The sequence below is a fragment of the Thunnus thynnus genome, chromosome 6 (genome assembly GCF_963924715.1).
Source record: "Thunnus thynnus chromosome 6, fThuThy2.1, whole genome shotgun sequence".
NCBI classification, from domain to species: domain Eukaryota; kingdom Metazoa; phylum Chordata; class Actinopteri; order Scombriformes; family Scombridae; genus Thunnus; species Thunnus thynnus.
Window position 1 is genome coordinate 33,848,591 of NC_089522.1, and position 14,358 is coordinate 33,862,948.

At 37.2% G+C, this 14,358-nt stretch overlaps 1 long non-coding RNA gene across 1 annotated transcript; it reads left to right on the forward strand.

The window, feature by feature from the left end:
• Window positions 1–1,920: 1,920 nt before the first annotated feature.
• Window positions 1,921–4,542, forward strand: LOC137185411 (uncharacterized). Its single transcript, XR_010928859.1, has 2 exons — window positions 1,921–2,063; window positions 2,512–4,542. It is a non-coding gene; the product is annotated as an uncharacterized lncRNA (long non-coding RNA).
• The last annotated feature ends 9,816 nt before the right edge of the window (window positions 4,543–14,358 follow it).

Consider the following 14,358-nt stretch of genomic DNA (forward strand, 5'->3'; position numbering starts at 1 on the left):
GAACTGTGGGAGGAAGTGTCACAAGAAGATGGAGCAATACTGTCAATGTAACCAGGAAGTTCTTCTGTAAGGATGAATGTAAAAAAGAAGAAGACATCCTGGTTGAAACGGAACAGAACAGAGCTCAGAATGGCAGATACATCATTGAATATAGAAAAGGATCTGAATATGGACTGTATATGACCATCACACAGCTGAAGAAGTCAGACACAGGACGGTACAAGTGTGGTTACGGCAGAGCTTTGTCTCCAAATTCACCCTACACATTCTGGATCTTTGTTGTAGATGGTGAGTTTTATATTCAATATTCTGTTCACATTCTGTTCAATGAATATCAATTGTTAAATTGTTAAGATTATGAAAACTTTGAATACAAAATTTAACAGAAACAAAGTTTTTTTGGGTCAGAAGTTGATTTGTGACAACAAGAGGAGTGCTGAGGTTGGCAGAGTCACACTAGCTGTCCAACCTGGGACCTTTTCTATATTTCTATTAACATTAGGTAACATAGAGAAGAACGGTTCCTCAGGTTCCTTAATGTTCAAGACATCATACTCTAAAATGTTTCTAAAGATGAAACTCATTTGTAGAGTCACAAAGTAATCTGATGTAAAATGTGTTGCCTTTATAATGTTAGTTTTTAAATTTACAACAATCAGTTTGTACGATTTTTAAAAACCTTTTCAGACATTTGTGCTTTTATGTTTAATGTCAGAAAATCAACCTGTGGATGTTATTTTCTTACTCGTCTGTAATCAAAAATCAAATAACAATAATTTCTTGTGATTAATAGAACAAACCCACTTCAAATATTCTTAATCATTTACTTCATTAACATATTTAATGCTGCGTATTTCTTGTGTATGTGATGGATGCTGTCAATATGATCTTTCTGTCTAGAGCAGCATCTCATTTCTCTGCATTATTGATTCAGTATCTGATTGTTTCAATGTGTTTTCATTGTTCACGGCTCCCACCACTTCAAAACCAAACCGGACTCTCCGACCTTTTCCAACATCAGTCCCATCAGCCTCCACACCAACAACAACACAGAGTTTAATCTCCAGTTCAGGAAGCTTCACACCTTCATCATCTTTCCCTGAAACCACAGAGCAGTTTACAGGTACAGGACAGTTCATGTCTGTCCATCTGTCCATCACTGTCTCTCTGCAACAAAACGTCCTCTTAAAACAGTCAAATTCAGCATAACAACGTTGTCTAATAAGAATAACAAGATGGTCCAACATGTGTTTCAGCACATAAGACAGTTCAGCACCTAGAAGAAAACATTTCACTTTCAATTTTACAATAAATTTCCTTGTTATCTTCACGTCTAATGTTTAAACACATCCTACGTTTCTAATGATGTAAGATAATTATTAACATGTGATGTCAGCACATGACAAGTCAAGAAACATTCAGACCAAAGTCTGAGATGTTTTTTCAACAGGAAGATCTCATTTTTGATAAAGGTTCCCTGTGTAGTTTTCTTGTAAACAAGGTTATATTTATATTCAGTGTTACTCACCAAAACATGCTGAGTGTATCCTTTAGGTCCAACATAAGTGTTGAATATGTTTCCTCAATCATAAAATATTTGCAAAGCTGATTATTTAAAGTATTTTAAATCTTGCATTGCTTGTGGTCTTCTTCTCTCCTGCTTTTGTTGGTGCATTGCTGTGTTTCTGGGCAGGTTCCTGCATCCTGTAGATCAGTGGGATGATGTGAAACCACTGGCAGGATTGTGTATCATGTCAACCATGTGTGCACAACATAGATCCACATGTAAAAACAAGCTACTTGTGGTCAAAAACTCCAAAGGGAACCTTTAGGCTTCTAATACAAGACAAAAGATCCCAGTCTTTTAAACCAATAAATGTCTCTCTCTCTCTTACTTCCCAACCGTCTCTGATGTCTCTCGCCCAGGTTACTTCTGGCCTCTGGTTGTATGTGTGCCTGTGGTGTTTGTGCTGTTGGCTGTTCTGCTGCTCCTCTACAAATTGAAGAAGAGGAGGAACTCTGGTTTGAACACCAGAGGAACCTCAGACAGCAGAAACATGGAGGTGACTTCCTTTAACTCTGTATGTCTCATTCAATTCAATTCAAAAATACTTTATTCATCCCTCAAGGGGGAAGCACGTTTGCAAACAAGAACACATATACAATTCATTCAAACACATTTAAAAATCTACAAAATACAAATATGACAATGTCAGAAAGAGTTTAAATACACAAGGAATAATGGCAGTGGCCCTTGTTAACATGTTAACTCTTACTGTTGGCAGACATTTTATTTTTGCAGTTAGGAACAAACAATCTCATGGCTGCAACTACTTCACTACTGTGTACAAAGTATAATTAAATAAAATCACAGTTACTGTTAATAGACCTCTGGCCTGTCCAGTTGTTATCACTAAAATATCAGCAAACAATTGAAGAACACAGTATCTGGGCTGTTACTGTGGTTACTGCTATATTTTAGGTTTGATGTCATTCCTGTTTTATTTTCAGTTATCTGTCATCTATGAGAACCATCCTCCAGTCTCCACGTATGAAGACAACATCTACCAGAACCTGGATCCAGACAGCAGGGATCTGGACCAAACCTACTCTGCACTCACAGCAAACAAATGATGATGTTTGGATTTGGATCTGGATTCTGTACTGTGCAGGTTAACATGTGCTGCAAGATTCCATTTTGTTCCACTTTCTTTCTTTTTTTTTGTTAAATCAGCAGATATTATCTATAAACATGCTATTTTTCACCTCTATGCTGATGATACACAACTGATTATGTTTCTTCTTACTTGCTTATTCTGAAATGTTCATTCTGTCTTCATAAATGTAGATGTTGTTTGATATTGTTCTTCTACACTTTGAGCCAACTCTGTCTCCTAGAAATTACATTCATATTCAACTCAATTGCATATTACAGTGCATCAGAAAGTATTTAGACTATTTTTTCACATTTTGTTATGTAGCAGCCTAATGCTAAAATCATTTAACCCTCCTATTGTGTTTGGGTCAAATTTAACTGGTTTTCATACTTAGATGTGTGAAACATACTTTTAATTTTTCTGATCAAAACAAGGCTTCATTACATCTTCTACAATGGCCTACTGATTACATTTTCTGTTGTTAATGTATTTTAAATTTTAAGTGTTGATACTGAACATATGAGTGAAATGTTCAGAGACAACGTACCTGGTTGTTGTTTTTTTTCCACCAAAATATCTGATGTTGCAGTAAAATATCAGCTGGTAGAAACTCCAGCAGTATGAAAGTGTTTGTGGTTGTGTTCAGACTCTGGCAGCACTTGGTTCAGGTCAGAGAAAGATCCTGGTCTCTGTTTAATACAGAAAAAAGTCTGCAGTGACTTAAAGCTCAACATGTTTATGAACATTTAAGCCAGAGCAGCATCTTTCACTAACCTGAACCAAACCTGAACACACACAGGACTCAGGATGTGAACCCGGGTCTCTGCTGTCACAGTCCTGCATCTTGTAGCCCCCCATCCACCCCGACCTCCTCCCTCCCAATGCAGAGACACATAGAAATGTAGCTTCATGTTTTATCTGTCTTATTCTTTTTAGCTTCTTTTTATTCCCAAATTCAACACTTTTTAATTTTATTTATTGTGTTGCTTTTATATTCTGTCATGATGCCTTTTATGCTCTTTGTAAAGCACTTTGATGTTGTTGTTGAAATGTGCTATACAAATAACCTGATTATCACCCCGACCTCCTCCCTCCCACTGCAGAGACAGATAGAAATGTAGCTTCATTCATTCAACAAAACCTTACTGTGAACATCATCCAGGCAGAGATTATGTTTGATAACACAGCATCACTGTGAAACAGTTTAGTCATATATGAAGGTCATTTCTAGGAGACAGACTCGTTTTGAGCAACACATGAAGAAGTCAGAGCAGCTCAGTTTTTACTTAATGTATCAGACCAAGTCACATTTTCTAATGAAAGCCAAGAGAATCCTGATTTTTATTCAGTTCAATTCAAAATACTTCAATCGTCTCTCAAGGGGCAATTTGAGGCAAACAAGTACACATATACAATTAATTTACACACATGAAAACAATCTAAAAAATAAAAATATGACAGTGTTAGAAAGAATTTAATGGCAGAGGCCGGTCTGTAGCTGGTCAACAATATCCAACACCACAAAGGTCCATATTATGTCAGAAGAATCAATCATACATGAGGTAAACTGACCATTTCTTGTACTGTTCACAAGTCTGATGGAATAAAGCCAAACTTCCTTCTGTTTGTTTTACTTGCAGGAGATATAAAACACATTCCTGATGGTATCAGGTTAAAGTAGTCATAGAGGACATCATGTGTGTGGTTGCTGACAATCTTCTCTGCTTTGTTGAGGACTTGTTCAGTATTAAGCTGTAACAGGGATCTTTGTGTTTTGCTAATAATTTTTGAGCTGAAGTTAACAACGTGTGGTAATGGGTTCTTGTCCTTTTGACAAATGTAAACCAGCAGTTAAAATACTTTCAATAAAAGAGGAATAAAACGTTGTCAGTATTCTCTCATTGACTCCAAAGGAGTTTAGTTTACAGGACAGACACTACTGAGTCTTTTTCACAATAACATATGTACTGTCACTAAATCTCAATGTCATGTCATTGTTGCAGCCAAGGACTCAGGCAGATGCAGGACTGTCGTGCAACTAGCAATGTCTTTATTTTTGCTATAAACAACAAAAACAAAGCAGTCTATGCTCACTCTTACAGTCCGGCAGCACACTTTCTCTGCTGCTAAAAAATGATTGTCTTCTTCTCTTGGCTACCATGACAACAACAACAACAACAACATCAACAGTTTTCTTCTTCTCCTTCACAACTCACGTTTTCTGACTCAACAGCATAATCTGGTGGCAGGAACCAGACAATGCATCCACAAACAATACTGAATGAAATACAAACTCACAAACACTGTATCCTGGAAAGGCATTTAGAATGATCTACATTGCCTGCGGACATGAACTTTTATGCAGTTTAAATTTAACCCATTAGATTAATTACATTCTGCAAATTAACCTGTTAAAATCAACTAAATTACAAAAGAAAATAAATCGGGGGGGGGGGGCTGGTCTCTGATTTAACAGTAGGGAATGGCCTCATTAACAAATATAAAATATCTTACTGATATCCACTGACCCCTCACATCATCAAACACAGTTCCCAAGTATTTGAAGGTCTGGACAAGTTCAACACTTACTGAAGTCAAGAATGATTGTTGGAACTGTCTGTGTGTTCTAGTGAGATTACTATTTCTTTAGTTTTGGACACATTTACATCCAAAAAAGATCTCAATCTTTAGACAGGACATGACTGCTGCTCCAGCAGCAATAAGACGGTCTGTGTCCACCATAGTGAGTCATTTTACAGACAGTATGTGTGTACCGTATTTCCTCTAATAGTGGCTGGTGGTCAATGAAAAGCCGGGTGGATAAACTCCTGATGCCTGTTATATAATGTGCATGCCAGTTAAGCATAAATATAGTTACCTGGATGTAACTCGAGTTCTATGAGTACATGTGTAGCCCTCTAACCAACTGTCACAGAGAGGGGAGGGGGACGGAGGAGATGCAATATCGTCTTATAAGGGGATAACAGCTCATATTTCAATAATACTGATGGCAGCGACACAACATCAAGATGAGTTACCAAGGTAACCAGAGTAACTTGGCTGAACCGGTGAGCATAAATCTATGAGCATGCTAAAGCTAAGGGCCAGGTACCCTCAGTAGTTGAGGTAAATAACTATTAAGTTACTATTAGGGGAAATACGGTAATTTAAAAGTGTCTGACTCTGGTGCCTCCTAGTGGTCATATTGAAAAAGACATTTACACACAGAGAAGTTTAACATTTGATTCAAATTGTTCAGAACGCTGCAGCTTCTTAATCTGAGCTGCTCATTTTTGTACCTTTTCCTGTTTGACATCACATGTTGCATCACGTGTTTTCTGGCCTGTAATCATTATTTGTCACTTTAATATTTATGAGAAGCTTTTAATGAGGTTTATCAAAACTACTTTACCGAGTCGTTATGAAACTCCTAAATTCAATTAAAGGGCTCAGTTTCTTTGGCTGACAGTGTGGAGCTTCAGGAACCCAGTCTCTTTATTCAGAAAACCTCCCCTTATATACTCTTAAATCATAGAATTAATATGAAGTTTCACATCTCCATTTTCATGTTTGACGTGCTGATCGTCCACATTTGGCCAGTTTGTACTGTAACAAACCAGTTTAGACAACAGGAAGCAGAACCCTCATGCAGACACTCAGACAGGCTGGTTGAGTGAAAGACAGTTTTACTTTTAAATTCAATAAACAGACTTCTAGTTGACAATCTCAACACAAGGCAGTGAAGCAGGAAGGCAGGTGACCACAGACACACAGCAGGTCAAACTGGATCAGCACAGCAGCTTTGCAACACAGAGGATCTGGAGAACTGATCATCATATTGATGAGTTTTTGAGTTTTTTTCAAACTTAGTCCTTAGTACAGATAAAGTAATTATAGTAGGTGATTTTAATATTCATGTGGACATTGATAGTGATAGTCTCAGCACTGCATTTATCTCATTATTAGACTCAGTTGGCTTCTTGCAGTGTGTAAATAATTCCACTCACTGTCTTAACCACACCCTCGACCTTGTTCTGACTTATGGGATTGAAATTGAACATTTAATAAATTTTCCACAAAATCCTATTTTATCAGATCATTACTTAATAACTTTTGAATTCCTATTACTGGATTGCACACTATTAGACAAAAATGTCTTCAGCAGATGTCTATCTGATAGAGCTGTAGCTAAATTTAAGGAAGTAATTCCATCAGTACTGAATTCACTGCCATGTCTCAATACTACAGAGGACTCTTATGTTAACTTTAGTCCCTCCCAAATTGATAATCTTGATGATAGTGCTGCAGGCTCATTACGAATAACACTCAACTCCATCGCCCCCTTAAAAAGGAAGATAATAAAACATAAGAGGTTAGCTCCATGGTATAACTCTCAAACCTGCAAATTAAAGCAAACATCGCGAAAATTGGAAAGGATTTGGCGTTCCACCAAAGTGGAAGAATCTTGCTTAGTCTGGCAAGATAGTCTTAAAACATATAGGAAGGCCAATCAACACCCACACAGCAGACATCAAAGCTACTATAAGTCTTCAAATCGATATTGGTATCGTCTGTAAACATGAGATGGAAAATGTCGGCATATTGGATATCGGCAAAAAATTCAATATCGTGCATCCCCAGATATAAATGACAGAAAAACAAAAAAAGCAAAATATGAACCTTTAATCTAAACTGGTCGAGGGTGCTGACATTCACTAAACTTTTACTTTGCTTCTTTAAATTTAATATAAAGGGTTTAAGATTTAAAAGTGACTTCAGTCAGAGCTGTTCTTACTGCACATCAAAGCAGCTGCATCATGAATTTTACAGTTTACTTCCCCCAGAACTTCTGCAAGTGGTGTGAATGTTGCTGCTGCACAGAGCCTCGTGCCTCTAGAGGTCCTGCAGTCTTTCACTGTTTTCTTCACTGAATCTTTTTTTATTTCCCAACAAATTTCAAGTCAGCTTCAAGTCAGTGTTCATGTCTGACACTTTCAGAGTTCTAGTAAATGCTCTTGTTAGGTCTATTTCTTAGGCAAATAAAGTCTACATATTTATAATCCATCATAAATCATTAATACAGCTGTTCACATCATATGTCTCTTAATTTACAAATAGTTGTGTTATTCTACAAAAAAAAGAAAGAAAAGAAATGAGCAATATATTTTAAAGCTCATGAGAAACCTTGAGAAGCAAATTGAAGGGAACAAACACATTCATTGGTGTGAGTTAACGCCCAGGACACTTTGGTTCTGAAGGTTGTCTGATGCATTTTAGAAATAAGGAAGTTTGCAGTCAGTAGTTGTGATATTAATTTTACACAAAAAGCAACACACTCCTCTCACAGAGTCTCAGTTAGAGCCAAAATATCTCTCACTGATCTATTTTTCTTTTTCTGAACAAACACTTCACTGAACATTTTCTTGTTGCTTCCTTCAATTTGTTTGAATATCTATTGGTAACACTTGACTTTAACATCGTCCCCATATTTAGCATTTATAAGTTGTATACTGATATTTAATAAATGGTTATAACTCCTGGGATCTCCTGGGATATTATACAGTATGTAAAGATTTATATGAGGTCAATATATTGTGCTGTGAGATGCTGGTGTGTTAACATACTGGAACGTTTGGTTTGTTGGTGTTTAATGTGTCTGAATAATTCCACAGAGGTCATATGGGTCAAATAATGGGGTCAAAAATAGAATTATTCATTCATTAATGTACCCTTAACCACCATCATCATCATCATGTTGCAAACACACAGAGAGAAAGAGGAACAGGAAGGTTATGTTTGTCAGACATGTATGCTTCCTCTAGATCACTCATGTTGCAGAGAGAGAGAAAAGGGGGGGGCAGTTCTCTGACAGTTTGATGATTTTCTGCATCAGGATCAAACTCAGAATGAATATCCACCATGTTCTGTTCTTCTGCTTCTTATCAGGTGAGGACTGATTACCTGACTGTGTCTGTAAAGCTGCAGCACAAACTGCTTCTGGACATTCATTGTGTTCATTTTAACAAATGTCAGATTTGTATCACTTAGTTTTCATGTTGCTGTCATGTTAATTAGTTTTCCTGTCGTTCTCTAAATTACTCTGTTACTAATTACAACATCTCTATAATCTAATCTTGTAATTTAACAAAACATATTGATTGATTAATTGATTAACTGACTTTATTGTCCACCTCTGTGGAAATTTGTCTTTGGCTTCTCTTGAAAAACAGACGTTACACAGAGACACTGTGACTACAACTGCAGCTACAAGTAGAACAACAGCAACTGCTGTACAGTCAGTGAAAACTTTGCTAATGGCTGCCTCTGTATCATCTCTGCTTCTCTGTGAACTGATGGATTAGCCCTCATTAATCTGCAGTCTGTTTACAGTAAGTCTACAATACACAAAGTATTGATCATCAGTATTCACTGTTCATCTTTCCAACAGCACTGCAGGATGGAAACACTGGACTCGTCAATGCAATAAACCTTTTTGCTGGAGCTGAAGGAGGAAGTGGTTCAATTATTTGCTCCTTGACTTCATCTGGAAGCACCAAGTTCTTCTGTAAAGGAGAATGTAAAGAAGAAGACATTCTCATTAAAACAGATGATGTCACAGCTCAGAGTGGCAGATACAGCATCAGATATGAAGATGGATCTTCTGGAAGAAGAACTGTGACTGTGACCATCACACAGCTGACCAAGTCAGACTCAGGGCGGTACAGATGTGGTTTGGGTGGATCTTCAGCCCCAGATGCTTACACTGACTTTGACATCACAGTTATAGATGGTGAGTTTCTACTGAAAGTCATAAAACCTGATATATTTACTATGTTCATCCCATTTAATGATTCTAAAGATTAAGAATAAATGAAGTCGGATAGAATTTAATTAAATTGTTGAAGAATGTGAGACGTTTATGATATATTGACTCAGTGTATCAATGTTGGATGAAATCATTACTCCAGCAGTCAGACTGTGGTTGAACTGGGCAGCTCCCAGTGTGACTCTGTGGATCTGTGTAAATGTGAAGCAGAAAATATTGTGATCAGACTGCAGCATCTTACAGCCAGTACAGACAGTAACTGTTGATTGTTCATCTTTTCAGCAGCAACGTTGGGTGAAAACACTCGTTTCCTTTTTGTAGGAACTATGGGAGCAAATTTCACAAAAGGATGCCTCAATACTGTCTATGGAAGCAGGAAGTTCTTCTGTAAGGATGAATGTAAAAAAGAAGAAGACATCCTGGTTGAAACAGAAGAGAACAGAGCTCAGAATGGCAGATACAGCATTGAATATACACAAGGATCTGTATTTGGACTGTATGTGACCATCACACAGCTGAAGAAGTCAGACACAGGACGGTACAGGTGTGGTTACGGCAGAGCTTCGTCTCCAGATTCATCCAACACGTTCCAGATCTTTGTTGTAGATGGTGAGTTTTATATTTTATTTTCAGTCCACATTCTGTTCAATGAATATCAATTTTTAAATGGTTAATATTATGAAAAGTTGTCATATTTTCATTTAAAATAAGAAAGAATTAATTTTGGGGTGACCTGATAGCTGAGTGGTTATCACATGGACACTAACGCCCTGAGCAGCGAGTCCTCAGTTTGATTCCCAGCTGGCCGAACTGTCTGCTGCATGTCATCCCTCTACTCCCCACATGTCCTGTCTCTCTCCACTATCACTATCAAATAAAGCCATAAAATGCCCAAGAAATAATCTTAAAAAATGAATTTTGAATACAACATTTAAAGAGTGGATGGAAATGACATGACAGAAACAAATATCTCTTTTTTCGGGTTACAGCCAGAAGTTGATTAGTGACAACAAGAGGAGTGCTGAGGTTGGCGGAGACATACTAGTTGTCCAAATAACAATACTTTCTTGTGATTAATAGAACAAATCTTAATCATTTACTTCATTAACATATTTAATGCTGCGTATTTCTTGTGTATGTGATGGATGCTGTCAATATGATCTTTCTGTCTAGAGCAGCATCTCATTTCTCTGCATTATTGATTCAGTATCTGATTGTTTCAATGTGTTTTCATTGTTCACAGCTCCAACCACTTCAAAACCAAACCGGACTCTCCAACCTTTTCCAACATCAGTCCCATCAGCCTCCACACCAACAACAACACAGAGTTTAATCTCCAGTTCAGGTAGCTTCACACCTTCATCATCTTTCCCTGAAACCACAGAGCAGTTTACAGGTACAGGACAGTTCATGTCTGTCCATCTGTCCATCACTGTCTCTCTGCAACAAAACGTCCTCTTAAAACAGTCAAATTCAGCATAACAACGTTGTCTAATAAGAATAAGAAGATGGTCCAACATGTGTTTCAGCACATAAGACAGTTCAGCACCTAGAAGAAAACATTTCACATTCAATTTTACAATAAATTTCCTTGTTATCTTCACGTCTAATGTTTAAACACATCCTACGTTTCTAATGATGTAAGATAATTATTAACATGTGATGTCAGCACATGACAAGTCAAGAAACATTCAGACCAAAGTCTGAGATGTTTTTTCAACAGGAAGATCTCATTTTTGATAAAGGTTCCCTGTGTAGTTTTCTTGTAAACAAGGTTATATTTATATTCAGTGTTACTCACCAAAACATGCTGAGTGTATCCTTTAGGTCCAACATAAGTGTTGAATATGTTTCCTCAATCATAAAATATTTGCAAAGCTGATTATATAAAGTATTTTAAATCTTGCATTGCTTGTGGTCTTCTTCTCTCCTGCTTTTGTTGGTGCATTGCTGTGTTTCTGGGCAGGTTCCTGCATCCTGTAGATCAGTGGGATGATGTGAAACCACTGGCAGGATTGTGTATCACGTCAACCACGTGTGCACAACGTAGATCCACATGTAAAAACAAGCTACTTGTGGTCAAAAATTCCACAGGGAACCTTAAGCTTCTAATACAAGACAAAAGATCCCAGACTTTTAAACTAATAAATGTCTCTCTCTCTCTTCCTTCCCAGCCATGTGTGATGTCTCTCGCCCAGGTTACTTCTGGCCTCTGGTTGTATGTGTGCCTGTGGTTGTTGTGCTGTTGGCTGTTGTTCTGCTGCTCCTCTACAAACTGAAGAAGAGGAGGAACTCTGGTTTGAACACCAGAGGAACCTCAGACAGCAGAAACATGGAGGTGACTTCCTTTAACTCTGTATGTCTCATTCAATTCAATTCAAAAATACTTTATTCATCCCTCAAGGGGGAAGCACGTTTGCAAACAAGTACACATATACAATTCATTCACACACATTTAAAAATCTACAAAATACAAATATGACAATGTCAGAAAGAGTTTAAACACACAAGGAATAATGGCAGTGGCCCTTGTTAACATGTTAACTTTTACTGTTGGCATTTATACATTTTATTTTTGCAGTTAGGAACAAACAATCTCATGGCTGCAACTACTTCACTACTGTGTACAAAGTATAATTAAATAAAATCACAGTTACTGTTAATAGACCTCTGGCCTGCCGAGTTGTTATCACTAAAATATCAGCAAACAATTGAAGAACACAATATCTGGGCTGTTACCGTGGTTACTGCTATATTTTAGGTTTGATGTCATTCCTGTTTTATTTTCAGTTATCTGTCATCAATGAGAACTGTCCTCCAGTCTTCACGTGTGAAGACAATATCTACCAGAGCCTGGATCCAGCCGACAGGGATCCAGACAAAACTACTCTGCACTCACAGCAAACACATGATGATGTTTGGATTTGGATCTGGATTCTGTACTGTGCAGGTTAACATGTGCTGCAAAGTTCCAGTTTTTTCCACTTTCTTTCTTCTTTTTGTTTAATCAGCAACTATTATCTATAAACATGCTATTTTTCACCTCTATGCTGATGATACACAACTATTCAGACTCTACTTTATTCACATTTTGTTATGTAGCAGCCTAATGCTAAAATCAATTAACCGTCCTATTGTGTTAGGGTCAAATTTAACTGGTTTTCATACTTAGATGTGTGAAATATACTTTTAATTTTTCTGATCAAAACAAGACTTCATCACATCTTCTACAATGGCCTACTGATTACATTTTCTTTTGTTAATGTATTTTAAATTTTAAGTGTTGATACTGAACATATGAGTGAAATGTTCAGAGACAACGTACCTGGTTGTTTTTTTCCACCAAAATATCTGATGTTGCAGTAAAATCTCTGCTGGTAGAAACTACAGCAGTATGAAAGTGAAGTATGAAACATCTTGTAGCCCCCCATCCACCCCGACCTCCTCCCTCCCACTGCAGAGACACATAGAAATGTAGCTTCATGTTTTATCTGTCTTATTCTTTTTAGCTTCTTTTTATTCCCAAATTCAACACTTTTTTAATTTTATTTATTGTTTTGCTTTTATATTCTGTCTTGATGCCTTTTATGCTCTCTGTAAAGCTCTTTGATGTTGTTGCTGAAATGTGCTACACAAATAACCTGATAATCACCCCGACCTCCTCCCTCCCACTGCAGAGACAGATAGTAATGTAGCTTCATTCATTCCACAAAATCTCACTGTGAACATCATCCAGACAGAGATAACGTTTGATAACGCAGCGTCACTGTGAAACACTTTAGTCACATATAAAGGTAATTTCTAGGAGACAGACTCGTTGCAATCTCCTGGAGATAGACGATATGTGGTAATACAAATAAGAGGAAGTTGTATTTTGCATTACTCATTTTTGAAAAGAACAAATAAAACTGGTTTGTATTTTTATACACACCAACCAAAGTTCCTGACTTGTGCTCATCTCTGAGGTCTTCTGATACCTCCTTTCAGGTAAGAAGACACCCCTCTGGGATATGGCTGACAAGAGATTTAAATTTATTCATGTTAAAAATGTATAATGAAATTTGCCAGGGATAAACATGTAATGTTTACTAACTAACATAATTGGAATCTGTGACAGAGGTATAATTTCAACACAGTATCAGATTGAAAGGTTTATTATATTTGTTTAATTGGCTAAACAGTTAGTGGAGGGGCATCGAAGCCGCCCTATGAAACCAGGCAAGTGCTCTCGACCGTCAGAGTGGGCCTCCTCCAGTGATGACCTGTTAGAAGGCCATCTTGGAGTACTTTCAAACCTCCAACACCTATTTGTACCAATAAACTTCGTTGTGTCCCTTCTGTCAGGAACTCTTGACTAAATAGGCCCATTAGCGTGGTTCAATGACAGCAGTTGATTATGAAAGCCAGGCTGAACTCTGGCCCCCTAAGCAGACTAAGACGGTCTCGCGTGTAGATTTTGGGAACCCGTCCGATACTTAGGTCAGAGGTAGAGGACAGCTGTCTGCCGGTGCTTCCACACTGGCAGGGGGGTATGGGTTATATGAAGGTAGAAACCATGACAAAGAGAAACATAAATAATGATATTTAGCAGCTGATTCTCGGATTTTATACTTGTGAAAAAGTGTTAGACATGGTAGCAAAAAGCCTTAATGCTGTTTAAACCCACTTCCAGATTTTTGAAACCTTTATTTTGCTTATGAAAACAGAAAAAAGGTGATTTCACTGATATTTCTATATCCAGACCAGATCTAGATCAAAAACCACCATACTCAGACTCGTCAAATCTTAATAATAATAATATGGACAATAATAATAATCATAACAATCATAATATAGTCCAATAATAATAATAATAATAATAATAATAATAATAAT